Source organism: Rhinatrema bivittatum, chromosome 2 (assembly GCF_901001135.1).
Source record: "Rhinatrema bivittatum chromosome 2, aRhiBiv1.1, whole genome shotgun sequence".
Taxonomy (NCBI): Eukaryota; Metazoa; Chordata; class Amphibia; order Gymnophiona; family Rhinatrematidae; genus Rhinatrema; species Rhinatrema bivittatum.
Window position 1 is genome coordinate 141,991,821 of NC_042616.1, and position 13,138 is coordinate 142,004,958.

Sequence of the window (13,138 nt, forward strand, 5' to 3'; positions counted from 1 at the left end):
AAAAACACATGTGATATTTAATGCATTTTGATAAATCCAGGCCTTTGTTTGCTGCTCTTCCTAGTCACCTTTTCTGCGCTATTTTGAGCTGATTGATTTTGTTATTTCTCCTCCCAATTCCCATATTGCTTGGGGATGACATAGCAAATTCATTGGCAACATCCTTCCACCACAGACCTCTAGTTTAAATGCCTATAATGTATTCTCTGAATTTCTTACTTAGCATCCTCTTTCCAGCCAACGCCAAATGTAGACCATCCTTACCATATAACCTTTTACTGCTCCATTCATGGCCCCAGCCTCCAATGTATCCAAAACCACTTGTTTACACCATGTTTTAAGCCAGAAATTGAAGTTATCTATATAGCAGTGCCTTTCCTTCTCCTTTCCATGAACAGGTAATACTTCTGAAAAGGCAATGGTCTTTGCCAGGTGTTTAATTTTCTTCTCTAAATTTTGTATGTGCAGAACAAACCCAGATGATACATTTTCCTTCTTCAAATTCAGATGGACTATTATCTGACATATTTTAATGGTGAACTTGATGTACTCAATCAGTGCAGGCTTCACTTTGTACATTTCAAGGCAATTTATTATCCAAGAGTGTGGAATGTAATCAAAAGCTTTCTTACAGTCAATCCATAATATACTATGATTTTAACTATTTCTATAATTGGTTATAATGCCTTTATTTAGCATCAACTGGTCTTTGGTTCCATATGTTCCTCTTTTGTTACCTTTTTGGTCTGTTACCAAGATGTAATTAGTCGATGTGATCATATATTCTATCTATATCTACTGCAGTAAAATATTTCCATTTTCCTCAGGGCAGTGTCTCCAAATGGGTTTGTTCTGCACATACCTTGAAAGGAATGAATTTCATTCGTAAGCCAGAGTATGACTACAGTGATATCAGTCTCTCAGATTTATTACTAATGCCCTTCTTAATACTTGCATTTTCCTTTAGTGATATCTTTCCTGTTGCTTTTCTTTGTCTTTCTTGGTTGCTACGTAAATCTTCTTTCTTCTGTACATTTTGCCTTTACATTTTTTATTCATGCTTTTTAGTGTAACTATATCTTCTTTGTATCTGAGTTTCTTCCTTCTTCCCTTTTCTCCAGATTTCCCAGAGAATGCACCATCATCTCCACAGGGAATGCCACTAATGGATGCATGCACTCATTCGCTAGGGTAGTCCTGGAGGGGAAGAGATGTCCCTTTTGGAGGTGTAATTGCATGTGCTGCTTTCTTTCCTATTTTTTTTTTTATCTGCTGTTCACTGTTTTCTCTACCAGGCATTTTGAGTGAATTATTTTCTCTCAACCTTGTTGAGACATGCTAATACTGTACCTTTGGAAGAAGAATTACACAAGGATGAGGATAAAGCTCCTCTGAGGTGGAGAGAGGATCAGCTAACCTGCCCAAGTCATAGAAAGCCCATCACCTTATTCCTGTCTCCCTTTAGAAAAGGGGAAAAAAATAAGATAAAATGCCCTATCTCCCTTTTTATTTTTATGAAATTATACTCTTTGGTGTCCATTGTGGTTTTTCCCTAGGTTTAGTGATGGGTCTATCTGAAGGATGTGACACCCCTGCACAGGTAAGCCCCAGTGGTGAATACTTATGAGAGAAGTATGGATGAGGGGAGAAGACAGAAGAGGTGTGTGGATAAGTAGGTGGAAATGTTCCTGTAGCAGGTAGAGACTGCCAATGCTGCTTTTCATTAGGTAAGTATGGTGATGTGTTTCAACCATCGCAGGACTGTTTCTGCAAAAGTAAAAAAGAAAGGTTCTGATATAGGACTTTTTCCTGTGCCTTTTTCTTCAGATTCCATTCCAATAGAATCAGATAGAGAAAAAGAAAAGTGTGTGACACAGGCCAGCTCCCCTCATTTTCCATGAAAGGAAACAAAAAAGGAAAACACATTTTTCCTCTAGAAGAAATGATGGGAGCTATTTGGGAAAATTTGAGGCTGCCTGGGCTTATACCTGCCCTGATATTTAGGGCAGAGGCCTCAGGCACGCAATTAAAGTGGCGCTCAATACTGGCATGTATAGGCAGAGTCTGCCTCCTACTTGCAGATAATATTTTTTTCAGAGCCTGCTCAACAACTTTTGTAGTTTGAAATCTGCCAAAATAGAAGTCGAATATTCCTTTTAATAACGGAAGATATTGGTAGAAACCTGATATTCAGCCTCTGTTCACCTCATGGAAGCCAAAACTTCAAAGGGCAAATCAAACATTTGATTATTTATAATATGTTTCTATGGGCTTAAGAATATAAAAAGTGTCATGCTAGGTCACACCAAAGATCCATCAAGCCCAGCATCCTGTCTACAACAGTGGCCAATTTGAGCCATCAGAAGTACTTGGCAGATCCCAAAGAGTAGATTCAATGCCTTGTTGCTCACTCCTACAGATAAGGGCCAAGTTTTCCTAGGTCCACCTAGCTAATTATTGTTTATGGACTTTTTGTTCAGGAGCTTGTCAGAAACCTGCTATGCTAAATGCCTTGACCACATTCTCCAAAAATAAATTCTCTGATTTGTTTTAAATATGCTACCTGCTAGTTTCATGTGTTAGATGCCATTAGGATCCCTACAAAGGGGGTTGCCTTGTAGAAAGGCTAAGCATTTAGAGAACATGCCATTTATTTATTTATTGACATTTGGTACCAGAGATGACTTTGAGGAAGATTACAACAAAATTCGAAAAGACAATTCCTTGAGTTAACTATTCTGTTAGTGTCAAGATCACAGTTAGCATAGCATGAAGAGTCAATGGTATAATACTTCTAGTCCTCATTTCAGTTAGGTAGTTAGGTCAGAAAGCTGTAGATATCCACCAAGATGGCCTGGGTGACGAGCCATGTTTTAGCTTTTTTTTCCTGAAAGTGAGGTAGTTTGTCTCAAGGTGCAGGGTCAGCAGTAACTGAAGGTTTGAAGTCTAATGCGAGTCAGTGTGGCAGAGGCCAGAGGAGAGGGAGGAAAGAAGGCTCTTGTTAGGTTGCTCCATTAGTTGTTTCCTGCGTCTGTATAAGACAGAGACCTCCTAAAGAAGTTGTGGATTTTTGAGTTGAAAATCTAGGAATGTCTTTTCAGTTCACAAATCAAGAAATGTAAAGCATCTATTATAATACAAAATCATATTAATAAAATAAATATTTCAAAACTACTGATGAAGAGAATTAAAGTCATACATTTTTCAATTTCCCAAGTACCAATAAAGTATTTAAAAACAGCAAACACATCAATAATTACAACTAATAAGGATTTTAAAAAATCCCCAGCTGTCCATACCTGAGAACTCGAATTCCAGTCACCCTGAGATTGTCAAGGATTAGGAGGCGAGGGGGGGAACACAAACTTCATCTTCTCTCTTTCACATACACACACGCATATACATTCTCTCTCTCATACACACACTTGCATATACATTCTCTCTCGCACATACTCTGTCACATACACACACACACATACACTCTCTCTCTCATACAGAACAGCATGTGCATAAGCCCTTCTCCCAGCAGCTGAAAAACCAGGAAGAAAGGCCTCTATAGCTGCCAGTGGACTTCATCTTACAAGCGGCAGAAGAAAGAAGAGGCCTCACATCAGGACCAACAGTAGCAGAAAATTGAACTCGTTTCAGTGTTTGCGCCAGACCCGCAGTATTAAAAACTCATGAGAGTAGCACTTTCTCTATGCTGATCTTGCAATGCATAAAATCAGCATGGAGGAAGTGCTAGCCTTGCAAATTTTTTATACTGTGGGGCCTGCACAAAGGAGGAGCAGCAGAATGGGATTCTGTAGCAATGATCAGCTCCTCCCCACTAGGCTTAAGGCAGCAGTGACAGCAGCAGGAAAGGAGCGAGAAAGGCTACTGGCAAAATAAAGAGAGGGGATCCTGCCTTGAGTGTGTGTGTGTGTGTGAAAATGAATGGAAGCTTGTCTGAGGGTGTGTATGTCTGAGGGAACCAGTGAGAATAAGTGAATGTGTGTGTGTGTGTGTGTGTGTGTATTTTGTGAGGTAGCCAGAGAGAGAGTGTGTGTGTGTGTATGTGTGTATGTATGTGAGGGAGCCAGAGAGAGAGTGCGTGTGTGTGTATGTGTGTGTGTATGTATGTGAGGGAGCCAGAGAGAGAGAGAGAGAGTGTGTGTGTGTGTGTGTGTGTGTGTGTGTATGTATGTGAGGGAGCCAGAGAGAGAGAGAGTGCGTGTGTGTGTGTGTGTGTGTGTGTGTGAGGGAGCCCCAGTGAGTGAGTTCTTGTGTATGTGAGGGCCTGGGAGTATATGAGGGAATCTGGGATTAAGACTGTGTGTGCATACTGGAGGGGAAAGACATGGTCTGAGAGTGTGTGTGTCTAAGAGAGGGAGGATGTGGGATGAGGGTGTGTATGAGAGAAAGTGTGTGTGTGTGTGTGTGTGTGTGTGTATGTGACAGAGTATGAGTGAGAGAGAATGTATATGCAAGTGTGTATGAGAGAGAGAATGTATATGCGTGTGTGTGTGTGAGAGAGAGAAGACTACGTTTGTGTTCCCCCCTCGCCTCCTAATCCTTGACAATCTCAGGGTGACTGGAATTCGAGTTCCCAGGTATGGACAGCTGGGGATTTTTTAAAATCCTTATTAGTTTTAATTATTGATGTGTTTGCTGTTTTGAAATACTTTATTGGTACTTGGGAAATCGAAAAATGTATGACTTTAATGGATGTTATTCTCTTCATCAGTAGTTTTGAAATATTTATTTTATTAATATGATTTTGTATTATAATAGATGCTTTACATTTCTTGATTTGTGAACTGAAAAGACATTCCTAGATTTTCAACTCAAAAATCCACAACTTCTTTAGGGGGTCTCTGTCTTATATAGACGCAGGAAACAACTAATGGAGCAACCTAACAAGAGCCTTCTTTCCTACCTCTACTTTGGCCTCTGCCACACTGACTTGTATTAGACGTCAAACCTTCAGTTACTGCTGGCCCTGCACCTTGAGAAAAACTACCTCACTTTCAGGAAAAAAAAGCTAAAGCATGGCTCGTCACCCAGGCCATCTTGGTGGATACCTACAGCCTTCTGACCTAACTATCTAACTGGAATGAGGACTAAAAGTTGCATACCATTTTCTCAGTGGAAAAGGGTAAACAGTGGAGTGGCTCAGGGATCTGTACATGGACTGGTGCTTTTCAATATATATATAAATGATCTGGAAAGGAATACGATGAATGAGGTTATCAAATTTGCGGATGATACAAAATTATTCAGAGTAGTTAAATCTCAAGCAGATTACAGGAGGACCTTGAAAGACTGGAAGATTGGGCATCCAAATAGCAGATGAAATTTAATATGGACATGTGCAAGGTGTTGCATATAGGGAAAATTAACCCTTGCTGTAGATACACGATGTTAGCTTCCATATTAGGAGCTACCGCCCAGAAAAAAGATCTAGGCATCATGGTGGATAATACTTTAAAATAGTCAGCTCAGTGTGCTGCAGCAGTCAAAAAAGCAAAAAGAACGTTAGAAATTATTAGAAAGAGAATGGTTAATAAAACAGAAAATTTCATAATGCCTCTATATCGCTCCATGGTGAGACCGCACCTTGAATACTATGTACAATTCTGGTCGCCGCATCTCAAAAAAGATATAGTTGCAATGGAGAAGGTACAGAGAAGGGCAACCAAAATGATAAAGGAGATAGAGCAGCTCCCCTATGAGGAAAGGCTGAAGAGGTTAGGGCTGTTCAGCTTGGAGAAGAGACAGCTGAGGGGGGATATGATAGAGGTCTTTAAGATCATGAGAGGTCTTGAACGAGTAGATGTGATTCGATTATTTACACTTTCGAATAATAGAAGGACTAGGGGGCATTCCATGAAGTTAGCAAGTAACACATTTAAGACTAATCGGAGAAAATTCTTTTTCACTCAACGCACAAAGCTCTGGAATTTGTTGCCAGAGGTTATGGTTAGTGCAATTACTGTAGCTGGGTTCAAAAAAGGTTTGGATAAGTTCTTGGAGGATAAGTCCATTAACTGCTATTAATCAAGTTGACTTAGGGAATAGCCACTGCTATTAATTGCATCAGTAGCATGGGATCTTCTTAGTGCTTGGGTAATTGCCAGGTTCTTGTGGCCTGGTTTGGCCTCTGTTGGAAACAGGATGCTGGGCTTGATGGACCCTTGGTCTGAGCCAGCATGGCAATTTCTTATGTTCTTATGCTGTGTGCACGGAGTCCAGAGTCTATGTGCACACGCACAACTTAGAGGGAACAATGTTGACAATCTGATTCCATTCAAAAGCAGTTCTTAAAAAGATTTCATATGCAACAGATGAGGGATCCTGATCAACACATAAGTTGAAGTCCCCATGGATAATAGCTTTTGTTAGATCAATGTAAGCACAAGATAAAAGCTCCATTAGTGGGGAATAGGGGGAACAATACACTAATCCAATGTTAATCATGGCAGATGAAACCAATAATACTTCAGATGGGGATGCCATAGATATTTTAATTTTGGTTAACCATAAAGAGTGTTTAAAATGATAAATAAACTACCATCTTTCCACAGTCTTCTAGGTTGTGAAATAGAATTGTAATCTGGTGGGCAACACTGGTTAAGAAGGGCTACATCAAAGTCAGAAAGCCAGGTCTCAGTTAGGCACAAACAATCTGGCTTTTGAGTCATAAAGATATCATGATAACATGTCTTTTTTTATGTATATTAAGCATTAATAGAAATGTTAATATAGCAATCAAGTAAAGGACACCAATAGATCTACAAGGTATCTGAAGATCCTGAGCGTCACAAAGTCTGATATCAAAAAGAAGACAACGGTCCATATCTTTCTTGTCCGATGATGATAGGAGTGGACTCAGAGCTGAGCTATCCGGAGCCATGGTTAAGGATTAAGGTTTAAGTGGCAAGCTGAAGCCAAAGCGAAGGAGATGGCCAGGCATGGCCACATGCACTCAAATGGGCGCACAAAGAGGCAAACTCCTTTGTTTCACTCGTTTGTGTATGTGACAAAGGCGCATGTCATCCCAGTGCGCTCCAGCGTTTTCAGTGTCTATTTACGCTCAATGCCCGCAGATTCATTATATTCACTGCAAACACAAAATTCTGCTGCTGTCAAAATTTGGATTCCTTTCATCCTGGCAATTTACTCCCTGCACTGGTTGCCCATTGCATGGCAAGTCCAGTACAAAATCATGACCATAATTCACAAACGTTTGAATGATGTTAGCTCTCCATGGGTAAATTCAATCCTCTGCATCCGTATCCCTGTGTGAACATTACAATGCTCTAACCAGGGCCTCTTAGATGTTCCCTCTCCAAAGATGGCCCGGTTAGAAGAGATATGCGAGGGTGCCTTTTCTATAGCATGTCATCTCTATGGAATATTTCTGACACCTAGACTTTCAAAAAAGTGCTTAATGTATTTCTTTAAAAAAAAAAAAGCCTTTCGAGATAGCCGATTAATATTATCATTTCAAAAGTTCTTACTAAGGTAATACAGCACTTTAATTAATCAACTGGCAGGTATACTATGTTATGGAGGTTGTTCTTTGATGGTGTTCAATTGTTATTTTATTGGTGTTTTGATTTAATGTAACTATATTATGTATGTGTTCACTGTATCCTGCCCTGAACTTTAGAGGGTAAGGGAAATACATATTTTAAATAAATAAATCCACTGAACAGGGCTTGAAGAGAATGCTTTGTGATTGCATACATGACTTGGCCCCAGTATCTTTTGTGACTGACCCTGTAAACCTTTAAAGTACTCCCCGAGTTCAGGGTTGCACATGGAGTGTCTTTTCAGATTATTTAAAATGAGAAGCAACCATTCCCTGTTTACCTATTCCACCCCATTCATGATTTTGTAAATCTCAATCATATTCCCTTTCAGTTGTTTCTTCTCCAAGCTGAAGAGCCCTAACCAGCTGAAGCATTGTTCACAAGCCTTTCTATGCGTCTTTTCTAGTTCTGTAATATCTTTCTTGAGATAGAACAACCAAAACTGCACACAATACTCAAGATGCTGAGCTGAGGATTTCAATATATTATTCACTATAACTTCAAAATCATTTTCTGGGTCATTATTGCTAATATGAAACCCACCCTTGTGTACTATAGTTAGGATTATTTTTCCTATGAGCTTCACTTTGCATTTGTCCACATTAAGTTTCATCTGACATTTAGATACCCAGTACCCCAGTCTTGCAAGGTCCTTTTTCATTTCCTCACAGTCTGCTTGTATTTTGACTCCTTTAAGTATTTTTGTGTCATCTGCAAACTTGATCACTTCACTCACTGCTCCCTTTTCCAGATTGTTGATGAATATGTCAAACAACACTGGAACCAGTACAGATCCCTGGGGCACTCTACTATTTACAGGATTGAGGCAAAAAGAATTTCTTAGTGCTCCCCATAATATCCAGGACCTAGACCGATATAGTTGCTTTCTGCTTGCAGAGCAAACACAAAGCAAGAAAGTTCCGGAAATAGTGACATCGCTAGTCTAGATTGTTGTGTCTCAGGCACAGGAAGATGTACTTTTCAGTCTGTATGAGAAATGTAAATAAAAAAAGTTAGATATGTTTCAGAAATAAAGAATGTATTTGTTGAAGGAACATATTTTACAGTAACAGTGAGGAAACTCCAGAGTATTAGCTTCTGGAATGTCTGTGTTTGGAATACAGATTTATGCAGTTCAGCATTCTCATATTTCTGCCTCTGGCTTGTAAATTCCCTCAAGGGGTTTATTCTAATGGCTCCTTTAAGAGTTTCAGTTTGTTTCATGTTTCTCTAGGAATTGGCAGCCATCATACCTAAAACAAGAGGCTCAGCTGCTGTGCTGTTGTTGAATTTTGAGTCCTAAGATGTCTTAAAATGAGAAATCCAGTTGTATCCTTATCTGAATATCTGCAGCATTTCTGATCAGACTCACTTTAGACTCCCATTTTCTCTTTCAGAGCACATTAAAGGCCTGATTACTACGCTTTATTCCCACAGACACAGAATGAGAGGAAGGCCTTAATAAAACAGCACCTAGGTTTTCTCTATGGCTGCATGGTTGTACTTAGTATGTTTTTCTCATTGCTTCCATATAGTAGAGTCCCAAAGCTGCCTGTTTGGAAGGAAGCCAAGAACCTTTCACATAGGTTCTCAGTAAGGATAAGCATGCAAACAAAAATTGGCTTCATTTCCTTTTTGTTTTATTTTGTGTCACTGTTTGTATCTATTTCATGTAATTTCTATTTTATTTTTGTTTTTGGTGCATATTTGCAAATATCATAATAATTGCATTTCCTGCAATTTTTAAACAGCTGCATTATGACCACTGCTTAAGAAGACTATCCTCAATGCTAGAGACCATAATAATCTCTGCCCCATAGAAAACTTTTCTATTTTAGGGAATTAATAAAGTAGGCTGTTGCATCACAAATGCTTGATTTTTTTTTTTTTTTTTTTTTTTTTTTTTAAAGAGGACATAGAATGCCTTGACCCATATCAATCTGGGTTCTGTAAGGGCCACAGTACTGAAGCCATCCTCTTTGCCCTGATAGACAACCTCCAAATGTGTGACGATAGAAGTGAGGACAGCCTGCTTGTCCTATTGGACCTTAAGTTGGTTTTTGGTACCCTTGTTCATGTTAAATTTAAGTTGGCTGCAGGACATCCAGGTGGTGCTGTCAAACAAGCAGGCTGAGATTTGGGATTAGATTTTTGGTGAAATTTCTGGTATAGAGAGGTAGATTTGGAGTCATTGGCATAAAGTTGTACTGAAAGCCATTGGAGGAGATCAGAGCATCAAGGGAAGAAGTTGAGAGAAAAGAGAAGAGGGCCCAGGATAGAGCCTTGAGGCACACCAATTGCTAACAGAATAGCAGTGAAGGAAGAACCACCAGAGGACATAGCAAACATATAAGGAGAGAGGCAAGAAAAAACTTAGGATAGAACTAAGTCCTGAAAACCAATGGTGTACAATATGTCAAGGAGTAGATGGTGATCAATAGTATCAAAAGTAGAAGATAAAACAGGAAGGGGATGGGAGAAGGTGGCAATTAGAGGAGCTAGGTGAATTTCCTCCTCTTTGGGACCATAGGACACAAACTTTATCTTCTCGGCAGGCCTAGAACAGATGCTGCCACTGCGCTCCTCCCCAAAAGGGATGCCAACTCTGTCTTCCCCCATCAAACCCATCAGAATAGCTCTCGCTCCTTCTCTTCCCTGGCTTGGCAGGAAACTGCTGCCTCCTGCTGCTGTATGCAGAGAACAGTGCAGCTCTTGCTTCATACATGGAGATTGAACCAAAGCTTTCTCAGGCTGGAATTCTCTCCCGCCATGTACTGTCCTATAACAGGACATCTGTGCTAGCAGTAGCTATGTGAGCAGTGCAAACATTACAGGACTTTGAGCTGGACAGCAGGCCAAGACAGTAGCATTTGGGATGGATAAAAGAGCAGAACTAGCATGAGGCCCACCTCAAGGATCTGACAGCTTTGACCCAACAGGCACAAGATTACTGGGTCAGGGAAGCTGATTGATCTATCACATGCTTCAGCTGAAAGAAGTGGCCACCTCACTGCAGCAAATGGTTCTACAAGACAATCACTCATGCAGGGTACATTTTGATTAATTTAAAGAAGCACATTATCTAAAGGAAGAGAGCTACCAGAAACAAGATTGATCAACAGAAGCTTAGCGTAAGTACATCAAAAACAAAAAATGCAGTGGCTGGATATCCTTGCATGAGTCCCAGGACTTTTCATGGAAGGGTTTGATGAGGTGACCATAATTAAAGCAGAATATGAAGAAGCCAGATTATTACAAATTCCCTGGGAACTGTGATGAGTTCTGGAAGACTCAGAACAGGGAAGACTATATGGGGTAGAGTAGCAGCCTAGTGGTTAGAGCAAGGATCTCAAATCCAGGAAAGTCAGTGCTCAAATCCCACTTCCCCCCATGATGCTGTTTGTGAATTCTATCAAGAGTATGAGGTTGTCATTCCCTTGTGACATTTTTAAACAATAAATATTTAGTATATTTTTTAATTCAACCAGTTTTAATGTGCATTGTGTCATGCACATAAGAATCATCCGTCAAGTGTGTTACAATGGAAAAAAGTATGAGAACCACTGTTTTAACTATAACTTGTTAATGACTGACCATATTCATTGAATTTGCAGTCTTATTTTTGCTACTTTTGGGAGAGAACTAGCTACAGTTAGCACTCCCCTCCCTGGTACTTACAAGGCTGGACTACTGCAGTAGCCTTGTGGCTTATTTGCTAAAAAAATCCCAAAAAAACCCCTCATCTCCATGCCTTCAATTGATCCAGAATGCTGCTACGTTTATCATTTCTGGCACCAAATAGAGACCACATAACTCCATCCTGTATGATCTGCCTGTCTGACTTTTAAGGCACTAAAAGAGCTGGGTCCTAGCTATTTAACTGTCCACCTGCTCACTACTTCCTCTGCTATTCATCGCAGGTGGCTTTGCTAACTACTCAGCCTTTGTGAGTTGCACATCTTTTGGCCACATAGTGCAGAACTTTCTGATGTGTGGCTTCATCAGTCTGGAACAGTCTTCTGAAGGAGACCAAGTTATGCTTAGATTATCTTCAGTTTCAAAAACTCATAAAGACTTGGGCATTCCAAACAGCCTTTCACTGACATGCCTTGTCAGGTCTTGTTTTAGTTAGGTTTTAGGCCTTACTGTGCATTGTTTATTTTGGAAGTGACTAATGTTTGTTGAGTGCCCTGGAATTAATATATGATTTTCTTTAAAAATTTCTTTCATTCAATGCAACAATTGTGGTGCTTATGTCCTAAGGCCTATCATTTGGAGAATCAAAGGTTGTCCTCTTTTGCCTTCTGCTGTCTGCAATTAAAATGGAGCTCATTCATCTAAGGGAGGAATTGTCCAAGTTTCAATTAATCTCCCCTTCCTTGAACCATCCAGTATCTCTTGCCCATCTCCCACAGAGGTTTCAGAAACCCAGGAAAAAATGTTTTATAGTGGGTTCTGGTAGAACAAGACATGTGACAAACAGACACCCACCTTCCCCAAATTTACAGCATATCCTGTGCATCAACCCTCACGCCCATAGAGATGTCAGACATCCAGAACTCAAAAACCTAGGAACAATTGGATAACAGTGGGATCTGGCAGAATAAGGCTTGTGATGAAGAGACACCCACTGTCCTCACTGTTACCCTATGTATTGGAGAATGAAGAAACTTCAACAATAGATTTTTAAGTGATTTCAAAAAGTGAAGTCACTCAATGCACCCAGAAGCCCTTCAACAGAGTCAAATGTCATAAAAGAAAACTGCTTCTGCTGGGAGACTATCATCAGAGGAACCAATTTGGGAGCCCATTTTGATGGTGACACAACAGTTAAATGCCTTCCAGGATCCCTCAGCTAGTAGAAATGCAAACCAGATAGTCCAAGTCATTGAAGAGGAAAGTAGGAACTTTGATATCAGTGTCATCTATCTGGGGATCAATGACCTCAATATAAATGGTATCCATGAATTACAAAAAGGTTTCCAAAATCTAGAAAAGATGATAAGACACACTGCAAAGACTATTGTCTTTACAGAAGTGCAATTTAAGAAGAACAAAGCTACGAGAGTTAACATAAGAAAATCAATGTTAATTGTTATATTATTAATGACTTTGTTACAGTTAGAAAAGTTAAATGTAAACAAACTGTAGTAAAGTTTAAAGTTAACAAAATATATCTGTTAATGCACTATAATAATGTTACGAACTTTAATGTAAAAATTGTTATACATGTAAACCGGAGTGAAGGCTTGCTCCAAACTTCGGTATAGAAAAGCACACACATAAATAAATATTACCTGTACTTGGAAATGGAAATGAGATGCTATGCCATATAGATAATTTCAATTCCTGGCTCAAAACCTGGTGTACAGACAGTGGTTTTGGATACATTGGGGGCTGTGGTCGTGTATGGAGCAGTAAAACACTATACAGTAAGGATAGCCTACATTTGTCTGTAGCAGGAAGAAGGATGTTAAATAAGAAATTCAGATGATATATTATCATACATTTAAACTAGAGGGCTGTGTTGGCAGGAGAAGGCCAATGAAAGTGACATGTCA